The sequence below is a fragment of the Salmo trutta genome, chromosome 40 (genome assembly GCF_901001165.1).
Source record: "Salmo trutta chromosome 40, fSalTru1.1, whole genome shotgun sequence".
Taxonomy (NCBI): domain Eukaryota; kingdom Metazoa; phylum Chordata; class Actinopteri; order Salmoniformes; family Salmonidae; genus Salmo; species Salmo trutta.
Window position 1 is genome coordinate 7,658,066 of NC_042996.1, and position 13,905 is coordinate 7,671,970.

The 13,905-nt window shown below is 43.7% G+C and overlaps 1 protein-coding gene across 4 annotated transcripts in view; it reads right to left on the reverse strand.

Annotated features, from left to right (window-relative positions):
* Window positions 1-13,905, reverse strand: part of LOC115180571 (protein kinase C and casein kinase substrate in neurons protein 2) — a 38,261-nt gene that overhangs the window by 23,924 nt on the left and 432 nt on the right. The gene's annotated exons all lie outside the window — the stretch shown is intronic.

A 13,905-nucleotide genomic window follows, 5' to 3' on the forward strand; every position in this document is an offset into this window, starting at 1 on the left:
ACCCTCCTCCTCTACCCCCCTGTTTGCTTTCTCTCTCCATCCTCCTCTCCTCCTTTACCCCCCTCTGGCTGCTTTCTCTCTAAATCGCTGCTCTATCTTCAGCTTCCAAGAAGGCCCCTGATCCTCTCGCCATCTCTTGATGATTGTGTGTAAGATAGTGTGTGTTTCCTGGCGGTCAGTGACCCATGTCCTCCAAACCACAGCTAGGGCTGGAGGACAGAGAGAGGGTTGTTGTGGCTGGAGGGAGGAGGGGGGACCACAGACAAGAGTGGCTTTCACAACACTTGACCAACACATGCTCTCTGTTGTGCTTTTCTAGTACACACACACACACACACACACACACACACACACACACACACACACAGCTAGATGGGCAACAGACTGCACTGATTTCAGTGCTGCGCATATTCAAGTACTGTCAGGGTAATGATCGTGTGAGGAGTTCCATCGACAGACAGAGGTTGATGATCTCAACAGTTTTTATTGTAGATTTGACCAACATGATTTTGCAATGGAAAGGAAGGAGATGATGTCTGACCTATCTAACATGTCCCACACTGTAACAAACGCTGAACTGCAAATCAGAAGACGTGGAATCTGTATTTAGTGGTGCAGCGGTCTAAGGCACTGCATCTCAGTGCAAGAGGCGTCACCGTAGTCCCTGGTTCGAATCCAGGTTGCATCGCATCCGGCCGTGATTGGGAGTGCCATTGGGCGGCGCACGATTGGCCCAGCGTCGTCCAGGTTTGGCCGGGGCAGGCCGTCATTGTAAATAATATTTTTTTCTTAATTGACTTGCCTAGTTAAAAAAAGGTTAAAAAAAAGGACCAATGAAAAGAAAGCCCCTGGGCCAGACAACATTAGTGGTCACCTACTAAAGGGTTACCATAAGGCCCTGGGCCAGACAACATTAGTGGTCACCTACTAAAGGGTTACCATAAGGCCCTGGGCCAGACAACATTAGTGGTCACCTACTAAAGGGTTACCATAAGGCCCTGGGCCAGACAACATTAGTGGTCACCTACTAAAGGGTTACCATAAGGCCCTGGGCCAGACAACATTAGTGGTCTCCTACTAAAGGGTTACCATAAACCCCTGGGCCAGACAACATTAGTGGTCACCTACTAAAGGGTAACCATAAACCCCTGGGCCAGACAACATTAGTGGTCACCTACTAAAGGGTAACCATAAGGCCCTGGGCCAGACAACATTAGTGGTCACCTACTAAAGGGTTGCCATATCAACTGTCAGGTGTTTTCTGTGAGCTTTTCCCCGCTCTCTGGCAGAACACTCCATCCCAGCAATATGGAAATGGTCCACCATATGCCCAGTAAGTAAAAATAGCAACCTCTCCTGCAACAATGACTACCGCCCTGTAGCTTCAACATCTAGTGATGAAGAGCTTTGAAAGGCTGCTTCTACAAAAGGAGGTATGCTGTTATACAGACCCTCTCCAGTTTGCTTACAAGCGGCACAGGGGTGTTGATGCAGTTCTGTCCCTACTGCACTGTGCACACAACCACCTGGAGAAGCCCAAGACAAACATCAGGATGGTATTTGTGCATTTCTCTAGTGCCTTTGATACAGTCCAGCCTCACTTAATAGTTCAAAAGTTCCAGAACATGAATGTTCCACATTTGATTTTCTGGGTCCTCTCCTTCCTGACAAATAGAGAACGGCTGGTCAGATTCAATGGTCACTGCAGCTCTTCCAGAACCATCTGTACAGGATCACCGCAAGGCTGTGTCATCTGGCCTGTTTTATTCAGCCTGTACACAGAGGACTGTAGGAGGTCAGACCCCGAGATGATGTTCATTAAGTACTCGGATGACACAGTAATTATAGACACAGCAGGTAACTCATATAGTGCTCTCCCATTCAAATCCATCAAACTCCTTAAATCTGAAGTTGGTGTGCACACACACACACACACACACACACACACACACACACAGATTGCATAGAATGCTGCTAATCCTTTATACTGTACCCTACATGTTCGTGTTATGTGTCTTGTATGTACCATTCATTACCACATATGACACACACTCCCAGGAAATAAAGGTTTTTTGAATTGAACACACACACACACACACACACACACACACACACACACACACACACACACACACACCAGAAAAAGGGCCACCAGAGGAATCATAGATCACCCTGTGCTCCCTCTCCCTCCTGCCCTCTCTCAGCTGCTGCTGTCCATCACTCACCAGATCGCTGCCATGACAACCATGGAAAACAGCAGCACAACATTCTACAGCTGAGCTAATCCCGTTTGTAACTTCATAAAAAATAAACAGAGCACCGTTTGTGGACCTGGTGGATCCATTCACACAATGTCTGATCAGTGCCTGTTCAGTGGCTTCTATAAAGCCTATTATTGTATCGATTCGACACCTTTCATGGAGCATACAAATGGAGCAAACCCTTTCGATGAGTAAACAGCCGACATTTCTATACTGCTACTATACCGCAAACTAACCTAACAGAAACTAAGAGCTGGCTAGTGGCTACAACAACAGACTTCCTAACGGAAGAGAACTCTGTATAGGGTGCAAGGTAGCCTAGTGGTTAAGAGTGTTGGGCCAGTAACTGAAAGGTCGCTGGTCTAAATACCAGAGTTGTCCTTGAGCAAGGCACTTAATCCTAATTGCTTCTGTAAGTCGCTCTGGATAAGAGTGTCTGCTAAATGCCGTAACGTAAATGTATAGAGAAGACTGCAAGATGAACCCACAGCCAACTAGTACAAACCAAATAGAATGGACCCCTAAGGAAACTAGTTGGTGACCGCGGTGAACTATGAACAGTTCAGAACAACTAAACGTCTCTCGACTGAGGAGGTTAAGACACAGAGGCCTAATTCAGTCTTTCCCCATTCTCTCCAAAGTCTGCACTTGGTTACTGTTTGTTACCTATTTGCTATATGTTTAACCAAACCCTAAAAGGAGTGTGTCCACGGCCATGGAAGGACGCTAAAGTAATTCCCGCCTAAATAGTAAAGCACCCTTTGCTGGCTCTAACATCCACCCAATCAGTTAACAGCCTGTTCTTAGTAAACTGATGGAGATAATTGTGTTTGAACAAATACAAGGCTATTTTTCAGAGAACAAGTTAACTACTGATTCAGCATGCATGTAGAGAAGGACGCTCAACTTGTACTGCACTGACTCAGATGACTGATTGGCTAAAATAAATGGATAATAAGATGATAGTTGGAGCTGTATTGTTAGATTTCAGTGCAGCCTTTGATGTTATTGATCATAACAAGTTACTATTTTCAATAACAAATTATGGCTTTACATCACCTGCCATCACATGGTTGGAAAGTTACTTATTTAATTGAACTTGGAAGCTTCTCTAAAATCAGTGCGTTGTCCCACAGGGCAGTTGCCTTGGGCCGTTGCAAATCTTTTGTAAAAATGAAGCTAGAACTACTACATATGCAGATGATTCCACACTCTACATGTCAGCACCCAAAGCCAGCGAGCTCACAGACTCTTATAACAAGGAGTTTGTCAGTATCAGAATGGGTGATTAACAATAAACTGGTCTTAAATACATCTAAAACTAAAAGGATTGTATTTGGTTTATAACATTCTCCAAGACCTAAACCTCAACTGGAGTTGTGTATAAAGGGTGTGACAATTGAGCAAGTTGAGGAAGCTGAACTCTAGGAGTAATATTGGATGGTCAGTTATCATGGTCAGATATGTTCATGGCATCCACATCACTAAGGACTTAACATGGTCCACACACACCCCACAGCCATGAAGCGGTCACGACAGCACCTCTTCCACCTCAGGAGGCTGAAAAGATTTGACACGGGCCCTCGGATGTTCTACAGCTGCACCATAGAGAGCATCTTGACTGGCTGCATCCCCCTCAACCGCAAAGCGCTAGAGAGTGGTGTGGACAGCCCAGTAAATCACTGACACAGAGCTCCCTGCCATGCTGGACCTCTATATTAGACAGTGTCAGAGGAAGGCACGAAAAATGGACAAAGAGTTCAGCCACCTAAGCCATAGCCTGTTCACTCTCCTACCGTCCAGCAAACAGTACCAGAGCATCGGTTCTCAGACGGACCAACAGGCTCCGAGACAGCTTCTACCCCCCAAGCCATAAGACTGCTAAATAATTAATGGTTACCCTGACTATCTGCACTGACTCTATGCACACTCACACACACACACACACAGCCCTTTCCACTCACAGCCATTCATCCCTTATTATGGGTTTAAAAATTGGCAGATGTTTTCATAAACACCTACATTGGAACCCAGTGACTGTTACAGTAACATGTCAGAGCTCAGGTTCACAGCGTTATATGGGTTTTTGACTGATAGCCGCTACAAACTTGAGCACTGCTCGCGACAAGAAGACCCCGTCCCTCCTGCTAATTGGGCTACGTTTGCACATTTGTTATTGTCTGAGTGAGGGAAATGCTGTAAAACGAGAGGAGCCGATGTGTTCTGAAAGATGAGACTATAATAAAAACCAGTCCAAATGTGCACTTGACATTTCCATATTTGAAAACTCATGAAATTTACAATGTCAACGTTTATGATCGCTATATTTATACCCTGGGTTGTCCTGAACACAACGAGCCTGTGTTTGATCCACAGTTACAGGACGACATGCGTTATACCCTGGGTTGTCCTGAACACAACGAGCCCGTGTTTGATCCACAGTTACAGGACGACATGCGTTATACCCTGGTAAGTCCTGAACACAACGAGCCCGTGTTTGATCCAGTTACAGGACGACATGCGTTATACCCTGGGTTGTCCTGAACACAACGAGCCTGTGTTTGATCCACAGTTACAGGACGACATGCGTTATACCCTGGTAAGTCCTGAACACAACGAGCCCGTGTTTGATCCACAGTTACAGGACGACATGCGTTATACCCTGGTAAGTCCTGAACACAACGAGCCCGTGTTTGATCCACAGTTACAGGACGACATGCGTTATACCCTGGTAAGTCCTGAACACAACGAGCCCGTGTTTGATCCAGTTACAGGACGACATGCGTTATACCCTGGGTTGTCCTGAACACAACGAGCCTGTGTTTGATCCACAGTTACAGGATGACATGCGTTATACCCTGGGTTGTCCTGAACACAACGAGCGCGTTTGTCGTATTGTGGAAGAAAATTAGGCGTGGAGCACGCACATGAATGCACTCATGACTCCAAAATTACAATCTGTTGTCTTTAGTGCCTTTTGAAAGACTCATATTTTATAAAACTTTGAAAGATAATATTTTACAAAACTTAGCGAACCGTGTTGGCAACAGAAGAAGCTTTCAAATGATGCCAACCTGACCCAGATTGCAATTTATAATGGTATGTTTTTGGATTGTGCAAACGGTAATTGTGTGACGGTTGGGATGCATGGCTGTGTTCCAAACAAACAACTGCAAGATATCTTGCTTTAGTTCCTCAATCGCAAAGCTAGGAGAGTTCAAAAAAAGCACCTTATAGTTGAAGGCTCTTTCAGTAAAAGTGCATTGAAATTACATAGGAACTGTGCATAGCTTGGAGAAGTGCGTGGCAAGTTAGCGACACCAGTTAAACCTATAACTCAACCCTTAAAATCGGTTTTTCGTATCTTGCACCTACTCCAAAATGTCAATGAATATTCTTATGTTACTGAACGTATCCAGAGAATTTTCTGATTTTGTTAACAACAAATGCTGTGAGAAGTAGCATAAAATGTCAAATGCACATAAAATCAACAGTGTAAAGTTTGGATTCAGTCTTGTGTCAGGTGAAATGTTGTGTCCTCAACTTTGGTCTGATAAAGTCCCCATAATCTCCAAAGTGTTCTTTCAAATGCTTCCATGGTCATGTGTATGACTTTAGAGTACTTCTGTTAAAAACATTTCAATTTGTCCCTATCCAAATAGACCAATTTCCACAAGTTTAAGGGGTTAAATTAGATCTTCAGAAAGAGGTGCTGAGAAACAATACAAAATAAATAAATATATATTTTACTAAACTAAATTAATTAAATGGAGTAGAGTTCCCCAACTGGCGGCCCCGTGCGGTGACTAGTCTCCCTGTCCCTGCCGCTGAAAAACATCCCCACAGCATGATGCTGCCACCACAATGCTTCACAGTGGGATAGTATAGGCCAGGTGATGAGCAGTGTCTGGTTCCTCCAGATGTGACGCTTGGCATTCAGGCCAAAGGGTTTCATCAGACCAGAGAATCTTGTTTGTCATGGTCTGAGAGTCCTTTAGGACTAAAAGCCTGATTGGTTGTGTGCTGCAGGGATGGTTGTCCTTCTGGAAGGTTCGCCCATCTCCACAGAGGAACTCCGAAGCTCTGTCTGAGTGACCATCGGGTTGTTGGTCACCTCCCTGACCAAGGTCCTTCTTCCCCGATTGCTCAGTTTGGCCGAGCGGCCAGATCTAGGAAGAGACTTGGTGGTTCCAAACTTCTTCCATTTATGGAGGCCACTATGTTCTTGGGGACCTTCAATGCTGCAGACATTTTTTGGTATCCTTCGCCAGATCTGTGCCTCGACACAATCCTGTCTCGGAGCTCTACGGACAATTCCTTCAACCTCATGGCTTGGTATTTTCTCTGACATGCACTGTCAACTGTGGGACCTTATATTGACAGGTGTGTTCCTTTCCAAATCATATCCAATCAACTTAATTTACCATAGGTGGACTTCAATCAAGCAGTAGAAACATCTCAAGGATGATCAAAGGAAACAGGATGCACCTGAGCTAAATTCTGAGTCTCATAGCAAAGGGTCTGAATACTTATGAATATAAGGTATGTTTTTTTATTTTGAATAAAATTAGCACAAAAAAAAACAAATCTAAACTGTTTTCGCTTTGTCATTATGGAGTATTGTGCGTAAAAAGAATTTAATAAATTTTTTAAAAAGTCTAACGTAACAAAATGTGGAAACGGGGAAGGGGTCTGAATACTTTCCAAATGCAATGTAGTATGAAGTGAGTAAAAATAGTATTTTTGTTGTTGTCTCTTTCTGCCTTGACAATATTACTTTTTATTTTTATGTTAATGTAATAACTTACGTTGTTCTTGTCTATAACTGTTATTTCTGTACTCTGTCATGCATATTTTATGTGGACTCCAGGAATAGTAGCTGCTGCATGTGCAACAGCTAATGGGGATCCTAATAATGTACAAGTTTTCACTCCCCGTTACTTTTACGGACCGAAGGATTGAAATACAATGAATTGGTTCAAGTGTGGGCTAGAGGACATCTTCGCTTTTAAACTTTATTAAGAGCTGTCATTTTATTGTGAGGAACTGCAATTAATATAAAAAAAAAATTATGTTTTGTTTTCTGTTATGAATGACCTCTTACACTCATGGAAATTGGCCAACATGGATTGGGCCGACCATGGAAGCAATTAATTCCTTTGAATCCTTCAGGGGGAGAGAACACACTTCAGGGAGGAGGAGAAATGGAATTAGGCCCCTAGTGTTGTTCCTGGGAGACTGTGCGGAGTCTGAAGTCCACTCAGCTTCTCTAGGCAACTTGGCATACACACACCGGCCACAAAACAGAGGGAGCAAAAACGAGAAAGAGGAACAGAAAGAAGAAGACATCCAGTACACCTTTCAAATCAAGACGTTTTCCCACCAACTTTTTCTTTTTTATATATGAAAGGCATTGCTGGCAAGCCTCTACTTTTATTTCTGCCAACCGACCTAGTCATGATTAAGGTAAAGGTCTGCCTACGGCTTAGTATGAAATGTAGCCGTAATGCTGAGGCAGCATTGGCACGCACTACGCTCCTAAGCTAATGATGGTTGCTAGGCAGCGCCCGTTACTGCTATCCTCCTGCCAGTTCTAAACTTTGAGGCATGTCACTTCACCCATCTCTTCGCATAGCCCACCGCATGCACTGTTTACTTAACCGCAACCGGATGGATCCAGAAAGAATTACTGTGCGAATAAATATCACTGAATGACGAAAATGTTGGAATAAAATAGGCTAGTGCAATTGAAGGCATCAAATTGTTGCTTACTGATACTCCCAAAGTCATCCAATTGTTACAATACATTAGAAGCAATAGCCTATCCGTGTGTGTTCAACTATTTCAGTACCGTTTTACCCTGCTTTGAGACAAGTGTGAGGACTCGTATTGATAAAATCCATCAGCGTGTGATTTTCTTTTCACTGAATCTCCGTTTGGATATTAGTTAGGCTACAATTAGGCTGGTGAAATGCTAAATTGAGGTGAGTGCTGCTCATGATCATCTTGTCTAGGCGGCTCATTTATTATCTCTGTTCACAACATTTTGCCACCATGTTATGTAGTTTAACAATCGGATTGTTTTGCTCTTCATTTTCAGTTGCTTAGTAACCTAGGCAACTCCAGACCTAAAGCCTGTGACTGGCCTTAATCAATCAATGTGATTTTGTATCATTGAATCTCCCTCTGTATGCTATATATGGTTTATTCTCTGGCTGGGAAAATAATTGGAGGTGGTATTGCTCATCTATTTGTTTGCTTATCTCTCACTGATCAGAAACATTTAGCATGCAATAATGTTGCCTCAATCAAGTGTAGGCTTTGTAATGGTGTATATTCAATGGATTTATTCAAATACACGTCCACCCACATCGGCCCATGTCTACTGCCACTCCTAAACTTGCTGGCATTTGCACAGGAGATATAGAAGGTTTATCCCGGCAAGAATGTATTAGGCTCTAAAAAACATTTGTATTTGTATGTATGTATATATATATATATATATATATATTTGTTTTTTTATAGGCAACATACCATAAAGTCTGTAAAGGGTATAGGATTTGTGTGTGTCTCTCTCTGTGTGTATGCTCCTAAGAATAGAATTAGGAGTGGTGGTCTTCAAACACCTGCAAACGAGGCCACAGATAAGACTTCACGCCAAACGGCCAACTGTTCAAGTTTCAATTCTTGATGAAGGAAATAGGGAACTAGGCTTACATGTGATCAAACAGTCATTTCATTTTCAGATATTACTCCGATTATAGTCCAGGTGTACCAAGCATGGTGGAATTCTGCAAATGCCAGCAGCAGAGACATCAAGTTCCAACATTGTCCAATAGCCTCTGATAAACTGAACAAATCTAGGTCTGCGTAGAGCATAGACATACACTGCATACTGTCTACAGTGGGCAATGCATTAGGCTACGTGGGGTATAGGCAGCAATGCATTAGGCTACGTGGGGTATAGGCAGCAATGCATTAGGCTACGTGGGGTATAGGCAGCAATGCATTAGGCTACGTGGGGTATAGGCAGCAATGCATTAGGCTACGTGGGGTATAGGCAGCAATGCATTAGGCTACGTGGGGTATAGGCAGCAATGCATTAGGCTACGTGGGGTATAGGCAGCAATGCATTAGGTTACGTGGGGTATAGGCAGCAATGCATTAGGCTACGTGGGGTATAGGCAGCAATGCATTAGGCTACGTGGGGTATAGGCATAGTATGTTGTGTGTGTGTGTCCTGGTATGTTGAGAAAACAGACACCCACTGGCTCCAGAACTGGACCGGCTGGGGTTATATGAACCAACATCAAGGGACACAGGGCCCCCTCGGATTGGACAGCTGTCAGCTGCACATAGAAATACAGGTTCCCAGAGTCAGTGAGACAGAGATGGGTCACCCAGGGTGTAATTGAATGCACATGACCAGTGAACAGCAGCACTGAGGAGCCTGAGACTGGAGGGGCCTGAGTCATGACACAGTACAGCCCTGCTGCACCCAGAACAAACGCATGACATGAGACTCCACTGACCTTTACCACAGAGATAGAGAGAGACAGTGAGAGAGAGAGACAGTGAGATAGAGAGACAGTGAGATAGAGAGACAGTGAGATAGAGAGACAGTGAGATAGAGAGACAGTGAGATAGAGAGACAGTGAGAGATGGGGGTGATTGAGAGAGAGAATGTGGGAAATAGAGTGAAACTGAATGATAATAAAAAGAGAGAAAGAGAGAACGTGGAAAAAATAAGAAAAGAGAACAAGAGAATAAGATGAGCGAGAGCGAGCGAGAGAGTTAGTAACAAGGTGATGTGGGAGATGACTGGTAGGCTCTTCTAAGTCTAAATAGTGAGGATCCTTAGTAGTGTTGGCTAAATGACATGGGTGGACGGCTAAACATAGCCTACCGTCTATGAGTGAGCTTCAATTCTTTTCTATTCCTGAAGTTGACTACTCTCCACAGATAGCAGTTTGCGGGAGACAGACAGTGCTGGAATGCTCTTAGGCAACTCTGGGCTCAGGGCATTGTACTACTGGTTACAGGTCTGAACTCAGCCACACAATCCTGGCAAACAGACCCTGTCCATCCCACTATTCATAGCTTCAGGTCTGTACTCTTTAGCAGTCCCAGAGAGACAGACAGTGCTCTAATAGAAATCTATAAAACAGACAGGGACAGTGGGGTACACATGTTAGGATGTTGATCTGTTCATAACACCACTGCAGGGCAATATAGCGAAGCTCACAAGCATGTCATGCAGAAGCATGTCTGCTGACAGGCACAAGCATGCCTGTCCTCGAGCAAGGTGTGTGTGTGTAAGATTGTGTGCGAGTTCTCAAACACAGCCCCAGACAGATCTCACAATCATGCCCTTATAAATAAGCACCTCTCACACAATGAGAGTAGTGTGTATTTAGAGACGGGAGTGTGTGTGTTCACCACTCTGTTCTCAGCTCCTGTCCCTGAGTTCACACACATACACACCAGACAGCAACAACACAATACAGGGCATCGTATTAGATAAGAATTTGACATAATCACAAAATCTCCCCTGCCCATTCTGCCATTAAACTCTGATTTCTGATCAGTCCCCCTAGTTTGCGCTAACCTAATCCATTATAAGATGAAAAACAAACACTGATCTAGGGCCAGGACGATACCAGTATTGAGATACTCGTTACTATTGTGGCAAGGAAACAAAACTAATGTTGGAAACAAACATCATTATGTTGTCATCCAGAGTGACATTTATTTATTTCCCAAGTTAAAGAACACGATATGTTACATACACCAAGTTAACAGACCAAAGAGTTTGGTCTGCTTCGTGTTTTCCATGGAAACACTGTCACGATACTGATATCGTCACAGCCCTACACTGATCCAGGGTAGTCTACCTCAACACACAATGGCAACAAGTTACCTTGGAGGGGTGTTGTGTCTGATTAGTCCCCCAGTTACAAAAGGAGACACTTCCTTGTTGTCTGCCAGTGACTCACTGACTATGTGAGCAGGGGAGGCCCCAATCACAGATGTTATACACTGTTTGGCCTGACCAGGAAAATAACACTTCCTCTCTTTTGGGTGTGAAGTTAAAAGAGAAGAACACAGACGCCAGAGCGGGGTCCAGGTCCGAGTAGGAGTGCTGCTGATCTAGGATCAGGTTCCCCTGTCCATGTATGATTTATTAAGAATTCAACTGATCCTTAAATCAGTGCTCCCCAACCAACTCAGTGGCCTTGTGCTAAAAGTGTCCACCCTGAGGCTGGGAGTTTGATCGAAGTTATACCAAAGACTGTAAAATGGGACCCAATGTGTCTATGCTTGGCACTCAGCATTAAGGAGATAGATTGAGGGTAAGGCCCTGCGATAGACTAGAATCCTGTCCAGGGGTGTACCTCTAAATCAAGCTGCCTCACGCTACAGAAACAGGAGATATCTGCCAAGACTTGTGCAAGGCTACCTACGCAAATCAGCACTCCTACTCTGAGACCCTTGATACATATGACCCCAGAACAAGCCTCAGGGCTGTAGTAGATGATATCACAAATGTGGAATGAAGCCAAGACCAGCCATACATTGTACAAGTAGGCCTACATGTATACACTAAACCCCAAATGTACCCTGATTAGAAGCCCCTGGCTGAGTCCCAATTCTCCACCCTCCTCCCAAAGTGAGCACTTGAACATCCTTCATGGATTAAACAGTGGAAACTCCCTCTAGCCAATGCTTTGACCCTTCCAATGCTTTTAAATCCATGACGGGAAGTGTGCTAGTAAGTGCACACTTTTGGAAAAGGGTGGAGAATTGGGACGTAACACAATGTCCTGTTGCTGCCTCTGAGCATTGCATGATCGGTTCTTGAGGAGTATTCAGATGTAGGGTTTTAGTGGATCATTGTGACAATTCAGTATTATCTTTTGCTTTCTTCCAGGTGATAACATGGCTGCCATGGAATTATCTGTCATTTCTCTGAAATGGAAATGGCCAAACTTGTCATCTCTATGGTTCTACTCTCTGGCCTTAGTATAGACACAGGCCTGCATAGGGTGAATGTTAGCTCTGTTTCTTCAGAGCCTTATCATGGCAACAGAATGTAAAGACCAGGGTACAATTTTGTTACTAGGTCATCAACCTATTAGCAAATGTCCTTCTACTGTAGTCCTGAGGTAGTTCTTTCATAAGAAAAATATATCCGTTTCCATTTCCTTCTTTTGTTTCCTAAAATAATCATGTGTTGAGATGTATTTTGCAATGATGGCTGCCATCCCTACCATCTTATGTTAGTTCACAGTGGGACACCATATTTATAAATCCCTATGGGGGTGTTCTGGAGTCGATTGGGTAAACTTCTGACTTGCACACAATCGACTTTAGAGGAGTGAAGTGTTTCCACAGCAACCATAGTTTGTTTTTCGCTGTGTCAGTCAGTCAACATTGTCCTCCCTGGTGATGAAGCTGTGCATTGCTGCTGTTGATCTCACAATGACCAAATGGGGCTTTTAGTGGACCCTCTCTGTATGGCAAACCCCGTCCCCAGTGGGGATCAGTCAAGAACTCAATGTTGAAAGGCTCAAAACTGTGCTCAATGAATGTGTGTAGCCTAGATTCTCTCTACTTGGATAATGAAGTCACTGACACCACCAGCAGTCAACCCTACCCAAAAACCTTGGACCAAGGGGCAGGCTTAAACAATGGCATTTGTTCCACTCTTACAGGCATTTTCCATGTTAAAGTGCCAGCCAAGGGAGACACATAATGGGGGGAAATACTGGATTAAGTGACATCACAGATGCAAGCAGCTTTCTAGTCACTTTCCTGTGGAAGCCCATGTGCTGTGCTGGCATGATGTTAAGGTCCGGTCACCATAGAAACAAAATTAGTCCAATGCCACTCCAACTTCCAGGTGACGAATGATAACGATGATGATGGATGGTACTTTAAATCCTATAGTTTGACAACCCCGTTTTTTAAGCTTTCAAATGATATCAAAACGGGTCAGATATGCAAAATGGGTCCAGTCAACTTTGAGAATCTCCATCTCCTGAATGTTTTGGTCCAAAAAGTCACTTCCATTCCACTTCTCTCAAGGGAAGGTTTTGGGTCATCAGTATTTGGCCAACTGATAAAGTCAAACACCTATTTCTAAAATGTATCTTGTTAAAATCAGATTTTAAACCTAAGCCAAACCACACATTTTGACAGTGCCACTTGGCCATTTAGTGGGAACCAATGATTTATATTAGGTGCAAACCAAGGTTTTGTTAAAATAAAAAAAGTGATTGAATTCATGTCAGTTTTAAAGGGAAAACGAACTAGCTTTTTAGCTACAAACTTTTACCCTGTGACAGAAGATCGTTAGACACATAACATTTGTGGTGATTAGTTGACTCTGAATTTAGACTGCGTGAGATGACAGCTGGGTTATCTTTACTTCGGAAACATGCCCCGCCCTTCTTTCATCAGTCACCAACGCAAGGGCTGTAGTCAGACAGATCTTGAGCGAACTAAAAATATACCCTAACAAATACTCCCGATCCAAGATGTTAGTGCCCTAGTTAGGGAGCTAACTCGTAAGTAAGCAATTAGCTATTATGCTAGTAATAGTTTACTAGGACTAGTTAGCGGGCTATCTTAAACATTGTTA